Genomic DNA, 13,983 nt, shown 5'->3' with positions numbered 1-13,983 from the left:
TAAAACTACTACTGCTACTGATAAATTCACAATTATTCTACATATTTGAAAACAAGATTTTTATGTCAGCTGAATGTACAGCAAGTGTTTAAAAGTATTTCTGCCAAGAAATAATGATTCTTGATTCTGATTCTTTTAGTTGTGCAGGTCAACAGGTCACAGAGTTCACAAGATAATTTTTTAGTTTGAAAAAGCCTTTACACAGGCTATTTTTATTAATTCACTTAGTTGATATAGTTTAATTTGGTTACTGTAATATAACTAGGATATTCAATTAACAAAGGTTTCCAGCTGTAACTGTGAAAGTGAAACTTTCTGAAATAAAACTACAAACAAGTTGTCATCAGTCTAAAAAACATAGAGCTAGAGGTAGATGTGAAACTAAATAAAACAATCTTAAACCCTGGAAAAGTCATGTGACAAATCAATCAATAGTTCTTGTTGAGAATTATTATTATTATTCTGCATACAGTGGAAACAGAAACTATAAAAAATAATTATATTGTGAACCTGTTTATATTGTGGGGAACATATTATATACATACATGTAATTGGAGTCTAAAGCCACAAAAAAACACCACTTTAAAAAGAAAATAGACTAATATAAGACCTCTTTACAGTTATTTGACTCATTCTGTGCTAGTGCAACTCTGCGGCGATGACGCGCTGGTGACGACATAAACCAAGATGGCGGCAGCCCGGACTACAGCCAACATTATGTAATAAAGCCTTAAAAGACATGGATATAATGAAAAGAGTGGATGGACAGATGCATAAACATGCAGACTTTCACACGGACACACACACACTTATTAAACACACACAGACTTATTAAACACACACGGACCTCAGTAAACACGGTAAACGGAACAAGCTTCACCGCTCGGCTGGCACTAGGACCCAGAAGCAGAGTAAGTACGTCCCCTATCCAGCCTTCACAGGCTGTAATATCATCAGTTTATCATTTTACCAGTTGTTAGAGCTACTGTCTTTACCAGGGAGATAATATTTATTACTGGTGATTGTTTTCTGGAGTTTTACTGGGATTTTTAACGGTGATTAGTTCATATCTCCCTTACGCTCCGCGGTCCAAACTGACACCGTAGCCACACACGTATGAGTGTCACACACGTCACTCAGTCACATTAAGGAAGGTTGTGGTCATTATACGGGGTGGATTAAATAATGAATAAAGGATTGTTTTATCCCGTTCTTCTCCGTGTTATTATCACATTATAAAAAAGTTTAAAAATAGCAGGAATTAGTGCTGGTCTCGAATGGTCTTGACGGAAAATCCCGAGTCCGAGACAAGACCGAGTCAAAATGCTTCAGAGTCCGAGACAAGACCAAGACCTTTAAAATTTGGTCTCGAGACCGATCTCGAGACCAAGACCGGTCTTGACCACCACAACACTAACAAGAGGAGCCCTGCAAACTTCTGGACTGAGGCTTCTGATTCTGTTTATGGAATCTGTTGGAGCTACCAGTTCTCCCAGTTTGGAGGACACTGCCCCAAGTGTTCCTACTACCATTGGGACAACGTGGGTTTTGACCTTCCACACCTACTCCAGTTGTTCATTGAGCTGATGATATTTTTTCACTTTCCTCTTTTTCCATCTCAACATCTGCGACCACTGCCCTTCCACTAGGTTTGCCAGCAGTTGTTTGTTGGTCTGGAAGCTGAAGCCCTACATGATCTTAGCTTTGCTGTTTTCACTCTCATTGTGTGATGTGTCACCATTGGGATATGGGAACAGATACTGTATTCCTGTAAACTATCCCAGCCCTAAGGCTGATCCCTCCTGCTCTTTCCAACCTGTGGTTCTGTTCACTGGTAGCTGGTGTTTGACGCTCTAGTTGTTACTGCCAATTATTTTCTGTGCCTCGCTCTCATGTGCTGACCCATGCACATACTTGTTAAATACTTTTAACCTGTATGATAACAGTCAGAAGCTTCCATGTTGTAAAGTAACAGGCTATTTCTCCTTCTTAACCAGTATAAAACCGAAGTGATTTAATTTGGTCCAAAACACCTCCGAGACAAACTATCAGAGCAAATAGTGTCTCTGGATGGAATTACTCTGTCACCCAGTACCAAAGTAAAAAACAGAGGTGTTATCTTTGATACCGACTTGTCTTTTAACTCTCTCGATTTTAAGCAAATCTCAAGGGCAGCCTTCGTTCACCTCCTTAATTATTCTAAAATCAGGAATATCTTGGCCCAGAGTGATAAGGGAAAACTAATCCATGCATTTGTTACATCTAGACTAGATTATTTTAACTCTACTGTCAGGATGTCCCAGTAACTCTCTAAAAAGTCTCCAGTTAATCCAGAATGCTGCAGCGAGAGTAGTAACAGGTACTAGCAGGAGAGAGCATTTTTCTCCAGTATTGGCTTCCCTTCATTGGCTCCATGTAAAATCTAGAATAGAGCACCAGCACCCATTGCTGCTGTCCAGGCAGACACAGTCGTGCGGGGGTTGTAGCTAACCCCCCACTTCTAATCCAAGTTGTATACCCATCACACCGCCTACACACCATTTACACTGATCTTCACCCCATACTCATTTCACTCACACATAGTCTAGCACCAGGTGTTTCCATGCAGACAGACCTGCTAATATTGTATCACGTTTTTCTGCAGTCTGTTTAAGGTGTTTTGACATTGGAGCTAATAGTTCCTGATCTGTGGTTCACGGCTCAACTAGCCTGGGACACCCTGATGTTCTATCTCTCTATCCTGTTCTGTTCTCCTCTTTCTGTCCACTAACTCCAACCAGTCAAAGCAGATGGCTGCCACCTCTGAGCCTGGTTCTGCTGGAGATTTATTCCTGTTAAAAGGGAGTTGTTTCTCCCCACTGTAGATGATGCTTGTTGGGTTATTTTTTTAAAAAACAATTTCATAGTGTGATAGCGCTTTTAGATGACTTGTAAATTGCCCTATATAAATAAAGTTGAATTGAATTGGTCGGTGGTTTGATGCAGTGCTTCCCTTCTGGACAACCTTCATGATCATGACTGTCCTGCCTTGACTCAGCCATTCTGGGTGAGTCGCATCCCTCAGTAGCAGGTCGATCTGTTCTGCAAGGCATTGATGGAGGACAGTTGGGTTTTTCAGTCAGCATGTACGGACTAAATCAGGTGCCTAGTGCTGTCCAGCTCTTCATCTTTCACGCTTTTTACTGGATGTCTGTCATTGGGGTGGTTAGTGGTTGTTGTTCAAGGACATTGCAGCTCTTATCTCCAATAATGATCAGGTATTTCTTATTATGTGATGCTTTCTCCTTCCATATACCTTTTCAGTATGTTTCCATCTCAGCTCGTGATGGCTCTGATCTGCCATTTATTTCCTTGCCGCTGAGAGAACACATTGGCCATTTCAATGGAGAATATCCTGTTTACTTTCCTGGCCAAAATTTCTTTTGTGTACCTGATCAGTCTGTCAGTCTCGAGTGCCTCCGGAATGAAGAGCTTGTTGTATTTCCTTGTTGCAGTTAGCAGAGCTGAAACCAGGTCCCCTCGCTGACCCTGTCCCCTTGTTGTTGTATTTCATTGATCTCTAGTTGTGCTAGGCTACAGATGCTATGGATGTTAAAACACTTTGCTACTCGAAACCAACAAAACACATTAAAACCAAATCAAACAGCACATTTACTGCTTGCAATACGGATAATAAAATAGTTTTGCACTGCAATCTTGTCTTCTGATTGTTTAAAATGGAAAGCTGTCAGTCTACTGTGGCTTCATTCCCAAACCCCAAAGCTGAGTGCATCATAAGGAAAAAAAAAACATGTAGCACTCGTCACTGGTATGGAGTTCACTTATTGTCTCAGAGGAAGTCAGCATTTACAGCCTGTAAGGCACAGCATCCCCGAAGAGGGAAAACATCATAGTTACCTCATCTCCCAGCTGAAAAGCTTGCATAAAATGATGGGGACTAATATAAAAGAGGCATCAAAAAAGCTGTGAAGGCATTTTTCAGTTTCAGAAAGGTCGTTCACATCTCTCCTTTTTATAGTCAAACAATTGCATGAATTCTAACGCAGTATGTTATGTTTGTGCATTTGCTATTTTGGAGTAATTTGGTCACTTCAAAATGTTTATTTTAATTTGATTTTGCCAGAACAGCACATTCAAGTTTGCAGGGAATTCAAACCTATTCAGCTTTTGACGTCAGTGTGAAGGGGTGCTAGCGCACCATCTACATCTATTTCAATGCACAGCTCCCCTCCGGTGCGTGCCAGAGCCAATCACAGTGGCTAGCTAAAGTCACATGTGCGGCCAGCACCAATTGGTGCTGCGTGCACACAGCCAAGCAGACACACGAGTGAGAGAGAAGATAGTTTTTCACAAGTTTTGAGCTCCTGTGGACTTCTCTTTTGAGGAAACATACTTTTGACTGTTCCTTATTTGGTGATTACATTTCACAACATTTATTGTCACGTTTGTTTTACTGTATTTAGACAGCAAGTTAGTGACGGACACTGGCCATAGCTGTGTTGAAAACTTATGGCAAAAAATGCAAATTTCTCTGTGGATACGGCATTATAAATGCTGATTTTTTCACCACGTGCTATATAACCAAATGCGCACCCTAGACATACATGCTGAACGCACACAGAGCTGTTTAGAGAGAGTTACGACAACGGAAGAGTTCCCGGAAGTTTCAAATAGTTCCCACGGACAGAGGTGGGTAAAGTAGCCAAAAATTGTACTAAAGTAAGAGTATTGTTACTTTAGAATAATATGACTCAAGTAAAAGTAAAAAGTAGTCATGCAAGAAATTACTTGAGTAAGAGTAACAAAGTATTTAGTGACAAAACTGCTCAAGTAGCGAGTAAATGCTGAGTAACTTCTGATTTATTGTTTTAATAATATTGGCATGAATGTATTCAAATAGACAAACACATAAAATAGCGAAGTGGGAATTAAGATATTACCAAACAGAACCCCTTTAAATAAGACAATAATAAATGAAATCTTGCATAAATCAAAAAATAACATAAATAAAGGCAAATTCACTCTCAAGAAATGGTAATCACTCCTTTATTACCATTCTCTGAACAATTTTTTTCAAACAGTGCATTACAAACAGCACTTTAACACTGTTTGAACTCTTTAAAAGTCAGTAACTAAATCAGTAAACCATAAACTGTGTGTGTGTGTGTGTGCGTGTGTGTGTCTTTTATTGAAAATTAAGAGAAAAAACAGAAATTACTCAGTGGTGTACGTTAAGATTCAACGGTAGTTGCCTCTCAAGGTTCTTGCAGTGAAGCTGTGATCATTTGTCAGTGAACAGGAGCCCTGCATGGCTAAAAAGTCTCTCACAGGCTGCAGACGCTGGAAGACTTGTGTTGATTTTTAGCGACAATTTCTTGATTTGGGGAAAAGAATGCAATAGATCCATATCGCCAGTGGGTGGACATGAAAGGTAACCTCTCCAGCTCTCCTGTGTGTGATTTCCCTGACCTCATGGATGCAAAGAAGTCATCTTCGTCAGACTGGCTGCTGTTTGTGTGGGCATCATTACCCAAGTCAGTTTCGAGGAGTTTTTTGATGTAGCTGAGGCCTGTGGCAACAAAAATTGTTTTCAAAAGAGTTACTTCTGCACATGCTTCTTACCCTTGTTCAGTAAATATTGCCACGCTGCTGGTTTCTTAAAAGCTTTCGGAGCTTGCAACTCTTGCCAACATAGTTTTTTTTTTTTTTTGCCACTGACACATTATAAACCTAAATGACAATAATATGTACCAGTTTTTAAGCAGCTCTATTCTGTGGTCCAGGATGTCCTGATCTCTCTTCATGATCTCTCCAAAACATCTTTGGATCCCAACCTGCAGGGCATCGATGAGAGGTCCACACATCTTTCAAGTTGACTCCAGCTTCTTTAGCTTGTCCTGTAACTGGTGAAGTGTTGGTAGCAGGAAGCCCAAGTGCACAGACGTTTCCCCTTGGAGGATGTTAAGGGCCATGGCAACAGGCTCCATTGCAGTCGCATACTCAGCCAAAAATCTCATTTCAGCTGGATTTAACCTATAAAAGATGTATAGATGAAAATGAGTTTACGGCTATTTTTGGTACATATATTTATTGTGCATTATCTATGTCAAGTAAACAAATAAATAAAAAATTAAATAACACTTAATAAACAATTTCATTCAAATCAACGGCAATTACTACACAACCATGTAAAGAAAACTAAATGAGGCGGATCCACCCATTAATCTGCTATGTTGACAACAAATTTCATTACTTTTTAACAATGCGAGTCCTGTCAACCTACTTTATCTTCAGTGTTGTGCATACGGCGCAGACTGCTTTTTCTCCTTGCTTCTTCTGGATGCGCACAAGCCTTTCTACAGAAAGGAACAGGGAGCTTCATCACATCTGATTGGATTGAAGGAATAACAATTTGCATTCACGTTCCACTGTTTCAAAAGCCATGGCTGACCTGCTGGTTTTATTCCACAGGGCGTTGCATTTTGCAAAAGCAGACTGAGAGAATCTCCTGAACATTTTGTTGCCAGCTCCTGCAGCAGTGGTGTCAACAGTTGATATGAGACTGAGGAGATGGCATACACACTTTTGGTGCTTTGGAAGTTGGTACTCAAGGCTGGTGTCGTCATCCAATTTAGCAGACGCATCTTGATACTCCACCTCAAACTCACGTTCATCTTCTGAAGCATCATCAAGGATGGAGTCTCTCTCCTTTTGTCCATCAGCAACTGTGTCTTATTTCTCGTCCACACCATATAATCGAAGGCCTTCAGGAAGTTTGAGCCACTGTCTATTGTTGTCCTGGTCACTTTTTTCCGGATGTGGAACTCAGAATGTATTTCCTCCAATGCTGCAGCAAGACTTTGACACGTCTACAAGCGAGTGCAGCGGAGTGCCTCTCTAGAGAAGTGGGGTCTTTCCAGAGACAGGTGACACCTAAGTAACTACGCTGACTGTCAGACCAGCAGTCTGTTGTGGTAGCAACATAGTTCACAGTGCTCAACTTTTTGATGATTATGCTCTTCATGTTATTTGCAGCTTCCTGTATTCTGCAGCACAATGTTTTCCTTGTCATTACTGTACACTGAGGTTGCAAGGTTTCTATCATAGTCTTAAAGGATGCTATCTCAACCAAAGAAAATGGTTGGTTGGCTTCACATACAAAATTTAGCACAAGCTTGTGAAGCGTTGTCTCTGTTATCTGCCATGGAGTGGCAGCGAAGGAATCTCTGATGTTCGCATTCTTCAAAGGAGGTTCATCAGAAGTGGAGGATTTTTGCTTTCTCTGAGACTCTATTAAATCAGTGTACCTTGACAGTTTGTTGGGCTGAACTCTGTTGACAAAAAAATATCAATGAGGCTACAGAAATACACTCATCTGACTAAATTCAAACAGAAACTTTATGTATAGGAAAAGTGTGAAACATTAGTTTCCCATACATAAAGTTTCTGCTCATCTGAATGGTCTAGCTCAGACATAGGCAACTGAAGGCCTGGGGGCCACATGCGGCCCCCAAAACAAAATTATATTTCATGAAGTTGGAAGATGTATGAACAACTTAATATGCAGAACAAAAGACAACAAAATGTCAAAAAAAAATTACAATAAGTAACAACAAAAACAGAAAAAGATTTTAAAAAATACAAAAAAAATTATCCATAAAACACACAAAATTACAACAAAGACACGCTAAACAACCACTTAAAAACAACATTACTACAAAAACAAGAAAATATACAAAAGGACACAAAAAATACACTAAATGACAACAAGAATGGAAAAAATATAACAAAAACACACAAGACAACTAAAATTTGCCATATAGATGAGAAAATCTACAAAATTAATTTTAAAACAAGGTATTACAAGCTTATATTAATGCTCAGATTGGTCATTCTTCTAAATGTTGACATGAATGTTGATGATGTCTCATCATCATTATGTTTCAAACATAATACTTTATAGCACGATTATATTGTGCCTCATAATGGACTACCCCCACTTGTATAAATAGGGCTCCAGAGTGATTCCATGTAGAAGCCTTTTCCTATGGTTTTTGGTGATTGTGATTCTAAAATGGACATACATTTTCTGTAATCATTGTAGTAATTTCTAAATTGTTCATGTGGAGTAAAGGCGGACATTTAGTGATGTGTGTATACGTGGTATATCTGTTTTTACAGTTACGTTTTACAGTGAGTTGGCCTGGATGTATCTGTATGTATCTTCTCCAGTAAAACATTTGCCAGTTATTTATGACATTATAACAGGGTTAATGTTAGCTGTTCTATAGACAAAACTCATCTATAACTTACCACGATGTGTTTCCTCAAGTTGGAAGTGAAGTTTTTGTAGGCTGAAATGTCGACATGTTTGGGCAGACGAAAGACAGCGCATTATATAGCTGTTCTTTTTTGTAATCCAAATAACAAGCAGAATGTAGACTAATGTAATGGAGTAAAAGTACAGTTTCTTCTCCACAGATATACTCAAGTAAAAGTAAAAAGTATCTTGCATTAAAACTACTCTTACAAGTAGAATGTATCCAAAAAGTTACCTAAGTAAGTGTAACAGAGTAAATGTAATGCGTTACTACCCACCTCTGCACGCGGGTCAGTTTTTTTCTCTATACACGCATTTCAACAACCTGTGGCGAGTATGTGCATACTAATGCACGTGCGTGTGTGAGAGAGAACCGACGGAACAGATGTAGAGAGTCACACACGGTAACCATGTAGAGAGTCACACACACACACACACACACACACACACACACACACACACACACACACACACACACACACACACACACACACACACACACACACACACACTACACACACCTTAAACACACCTTAAACACACCCTCACCACACATAATGTATTTATAATAAAAATATATTAAATAAAAATAAAAAAATAAAAAAAAACGAAACAATATTTATACAAAAAGTACACAAAACAACAACAGAATTGCACAAAAATATACAAAGTGATCAATGACATAAGGTTGAACACTGATTCAGGAAAAGTATCTGTTCTCATTCTATTTGATCTAAGAGCTGAATTTGACACTGTAGATCATACAATTTTGTTGCACAGATTGCAAACATGAGTTGGACTAAATTGTAAAGTAATGCAGTGGTTTATATCCTACTCGGAGGAGCAAAGTTATTTTGTAATCTGACAGATTACAATGTTCTGTGGGGTTCCTCAGGGATCTGTTCTTGGACCCCTTCTGTTTAGCCTTTATATGCTTCCTTTAGTATAAATTTTACAGAACTGTAAGGTTGATTATCTGAGCTACGCAGATGACACAACTATATCTATCACTGAACCCAGATGACTATGGTCCCATTGAGGTGTTGTGTGACTGCTTAGAAAAAGTAAACTGCTAGATGAGTGAAAACTTCCTTCAACTAAATCATGACAAGATGGAGGTGATTGTCTTTGGTAACAAGGAAAAGAGGACTGCTATCAGCAAGTACAGTGAATCTCAATCTTTAAAAGCTAAAGACCAAGTCAAAAACTTTGGTGTTCTGATTGACTCAGATCTTACATTCAGCAGTCAGATCAAAATCTATCAGAAAAACAGCCTTCTACCACCTAAAGAACATCTCCAGAGTGATATGTTTAATGACTCAGAAAGATCAGGAGAAACTGGTCCATGCTTTTATCTCCAGCAGACTGGACAATTGTAATGGTCTTCTGACAGGAATCCCCCAAAAGAGCTTCAAACAGCTACAGCTGGTTCAGAACGCTGCAGCTCGGGTCTTAACCAGAACAAAGAGGTCGGAACATATTATTCCAGTTCTTTACACTGGCTCCCAGTCAGCCTCAGAATAGACTTTAAAGTTCTGCTGCTGGTGTATAAATCTGTGAATGGGTTTGGTCCAGAATACATCAGTGACATGTTAGTCAGGTATGAACCCAGCAGGTCTCTCAGATCTATGGACACAGGTCAGATAGTGGAGCCCAGAGCTCACAGTAAACATGGTGATGCTGTTTTTAGTTGTTATGCTGCAAAGAAGGGGAACAAACTGCCAGCAGAGCTGAAGTCAGCATCTAATGTGAACATTTTTAAATCAAAGTTAAAGACACTCTTTTTCTCTACTGATGAATTCTACGATTGAGAGGAAGATTTTTGGTCACGTTGATGATGTAATGTTTTTGTTGATGATTTTAAATGATTTCACTGATGATTTTAAATTATGTTCTTATAGATTTTAAGCCGTTGAATGTTTTCTGCATTGTTTGATCATGTAAAGCACATTGAGTGGCCTTGTGTATGAAATGTGCTTTACAAATACATTTGCCTTGCCTTGCCTTACAAAAAGGCTCCAGAAAAACAAAAATCCAGAAAATATAAATTACAGAAAAATACACCAAAATATGAAAATGAGTCAAAATACATGAAACTAAATATTTATACAAAAAATACACAAAATGACAACAGAAATGCACAAAACTACATCAAAAAAGGATGCAAAAATACACAAAATGACTCCATAATCACACTACAGTGGCAGCAAAAAACAATAATTATACAAAGAATGCAAAAAACACAACAGAATGACTCCAAAAAACACTACAGAAAAATTCACCAAACAAAAAAAAAATATTAAAAAAAACAACAAGCACATTTATCATGCGCATGTCCCATAGAATTAAGTCAGGGAAAACACACACGCTATTTTACTTTATACCCACAAATATACCTCTTTATAACAGTACAGAGTATGTACACCTCTTTGTACATCCAACCTTCAAACACATACTCATTTGGCCATAAATGACAATCCCACTATATGAATACATACTTCCAACAAGCACTGTACTAGTTGTTTCGAAAGGAAAATGGAAACACGTTCATAAAGGTTGGTTATGTATGCATGATGCAAGAGTTTGCTGCCTAATTTAATATTTTACAGACATTCTTTTTACTTTCGCAACATGCACCATCCTGTGTGAGCTGCTACACAGTGTTGTGTTCAAGGTCTGTCAGTATTTCTGGCAATAGTTTTTAAAGGTGTTTTTTCCTCTACTTTTTTTGATAGGTCATGAGCTAGGCCTCCCCTGGGTTAAATGTGAGCCGAATGTGGCCCACTAGCCACCGGTTGAATATCAATTTAATACTCCATCCCAAACAGAAGAACATATTTGAGATGAGAGGCACTTTTGCCACATAACTTAATGTTATGAACACTCTTGTCATAGGGTTCTTGATATTTCAGTTTTTACTGTTTGTATTTGGATTCCACCCTCTGACTCTTATCGTTATCGTTTCTGAACACGTTTTCCTTTTTACTTCTCCATTTCATTCTTTCAATTTTTTTCCATCTATTGTTTTAGGCCTCAGCTGTTGTTTGCTGCTTGAATTCCTCTCGATCTCTGCTTCCGTATCCCTCCCCATCCCACATGTGCTGAATTTAATGAAAAGATGTCAGGCATAGCAGTGTGACAGAGATGCCAGCTATAATTTCTTCTGTGAGTTTTTGCGTGACAGAGAACAGATGGGGAAAAATGGAGAAAACTTGTTGGGTTTTTTGCTGAAGCTTTCTAAATTGTAAAGTACAGCAAACTACTTACTGTTCTTAAAACATTTAGCTAAGAATGATGGTCAGATTATTCAGCATAAGATAATCAAAATACAATTAAATTGAAGACTATACATCAGCTTAGTGGTGGTAAACCTGGTTCATTCTGTGGATCTGGTTAAATTAGGTCAGTGGTCTCATTAGTATGCCCCTCGTATAACATTTCAAGCTGCTGGAGATGAACAGTTTTATCAGAAAAAATCACAGTGTTGGCCTTATAGATCAATAAATCAAAGATCATTTGCTCGGGTAAAAAAATATGCAAAAAGTTGAAATTGCCACTCAATGGTTTGTTTTGATTACCACTTTCTTTTTGACATTGTCGGAAAAGTTTCGTCCATTGCACTGTGGGAGGTGGAGTCCCCTAGGCGGATGCATTGAAGTGTCTCTACTTCATAATTCATAAGAGAACTAAAAAGAGAAAAAAATTGTGTTCAGCCAATCATTATCCTTCTTGTCTGACAAAGACGCACAAAAAATCACAGTAAGAATGAAGTAAAAACATCTGTCTTTGGGACTCCACGACCCACAGTGCAATGCGTGAAGCTTTTCTGACAGTGTCAATAAGAGACTGTTTGCAGTGGAGCTCAAAACAAACTGCAGCTTTAACTACAGCTTTGATGTTTTCTATTGGGTAAACACAAACATCAGCGCTGTCCTCTCCAAATAGGATTAATACAATTCATACCATTCCAAGCGAGCAGTTAGAATCTGTACAAAACTATACAGGACATTGTGTAAATCTGTTTAAATCAGGGGTGTCAAACTCATTTCTGTTCAGTGGCCAAATACAGACCAGTTTGATATCAAGTGGGACAGAGATTTTAGTTTGGAAAATAAAGCTTTTTCCACAATATTGTACCCTAGATTGAACTTCCATATGTAAATGATATGTATACAAAGCAATAAATCACAGACATTTGTCCATGCAGGATCTTTGCTTTTAAATGTCTTGATAGGGGACCATTCTGGGTAATTTTGTGAGATTGTTTGTGATACATTTCAGGATTTTACCAAAACTAAATTTCTTTCCATAATTTGTGAATATAAATGAGTCAGTCATGTCATGCAAGCATGGAGTACACAAAAAATGTGGAGATTTGTTGAACTTGGAGGGACTGAGACACTGTTTTCTGTCATATTTAGTTTTTCCTGCGTGCTCATCTGGATTCTCTAAGACCCAGGTTCCCAAAATGGGGTACATGAATACAAAAATAAAAATTGGAAATTAGAATATATTGACCAGCAGTCACGAGCCTCCAAGCTTTGCCACAAATTATTAATTAGCCTACTACCCATGGTTACAGATAATAATTATTATTATTTTTTTATTTTCAATTATATATTGTTCCTCAACATGATTAAATTCAGAGACAAATTTCATTGTTGTGCTACATTTTATGTGACATTACCATTAGTGGTTCTCAACTTTTTTGGGTTGTGACCCCATTTTAATATTACACATTTTTTAGACAAAAATATTTTTTCTAGAATTAGCTTTTGATAATGTTTGTTGTTGCCAGGATAAGTGAACGAAGTGATGCACCAACTCAGATATTTTTATACTGCATTTTATTTGAACTAGATTTATATTATATATTAAGGGTGAACGTATAGACTACCTTTTTGTTTTGTGTGTGGTGTTATAATTCAAAAAATAATATTAATTAAAACATTTTTTTGGTGACAAGAAAAAGAAAAAAAACAGCAAGTGGATTTTCCTAAAATACTACAAAATTGTTAAATCTATACTACAATTCAAGGATGGTCTGTGTTTGTGTGCATCTGTTGTTTTGGAGTAATTTGGTCATTTCAAATTGTTTAATTTAATTTAATTTCACTTCTGAATGGCCCAGAAGTGAAACCTATTCAGCTTTTGACCTCAGAGTGTGAGGGGGCGCTAGTGCACCATCTATATCTATTTCACTGCACAGCTCACTAGTGACCCTAACCCTAATTCTGTGAGAAAAAAAAAAAAGAAAAACATTTATTTCAATAGTTTTTTAAAGCTATATGGAGCCATTGCAAAAGAGTCAAAGGACCACATTAGGCCCCAGAACCGCAGGTTGCAGACCCCTGCTCTGAGAGAACCACAGCTGAACATCTGGCCTGGCATCATAGTCCATCAGTTCTGGTCCCTCCATGCTGATTCTGATGAGCGTGTACGCTCTATCGCACATTTTTCCTTTTTATTGCTGCTCTCAATGTGAGCGCGCTCTGAAGGGCTCATGCCTGGCTCCGTGTTTATACTCGGTGCATTCACCAGTGCAATACCCGCAGCCAAGTTGCGTGAGTGCGCACTGTCTCATCACCCGCAGCGCGGAGAGAGAGAAGGAGAAAGAGGTTCACTCTGTAGGACGTGACCGAGCGCTCAGCCGCTCCGTCCAA

Source organism: Gouania willdenowi, chromosome 1 (assembly GCF_900634775.1).
Source record: "Gouania willdenowi chromosome 1, fGouWil2.1, whole genome shotgun sequence".
NCBI classification, from domain to species: Eukaryota; Metazoa; Chordata; class Actinopteri; order Blenniiformes; family Gobiesocidae; genus Gouania; species Gouania willdenowi.
The sequence above is the reverse complement of the archived record's forward strand: the minus strand, read 5'-3'. Positions refer to the sequence as shown.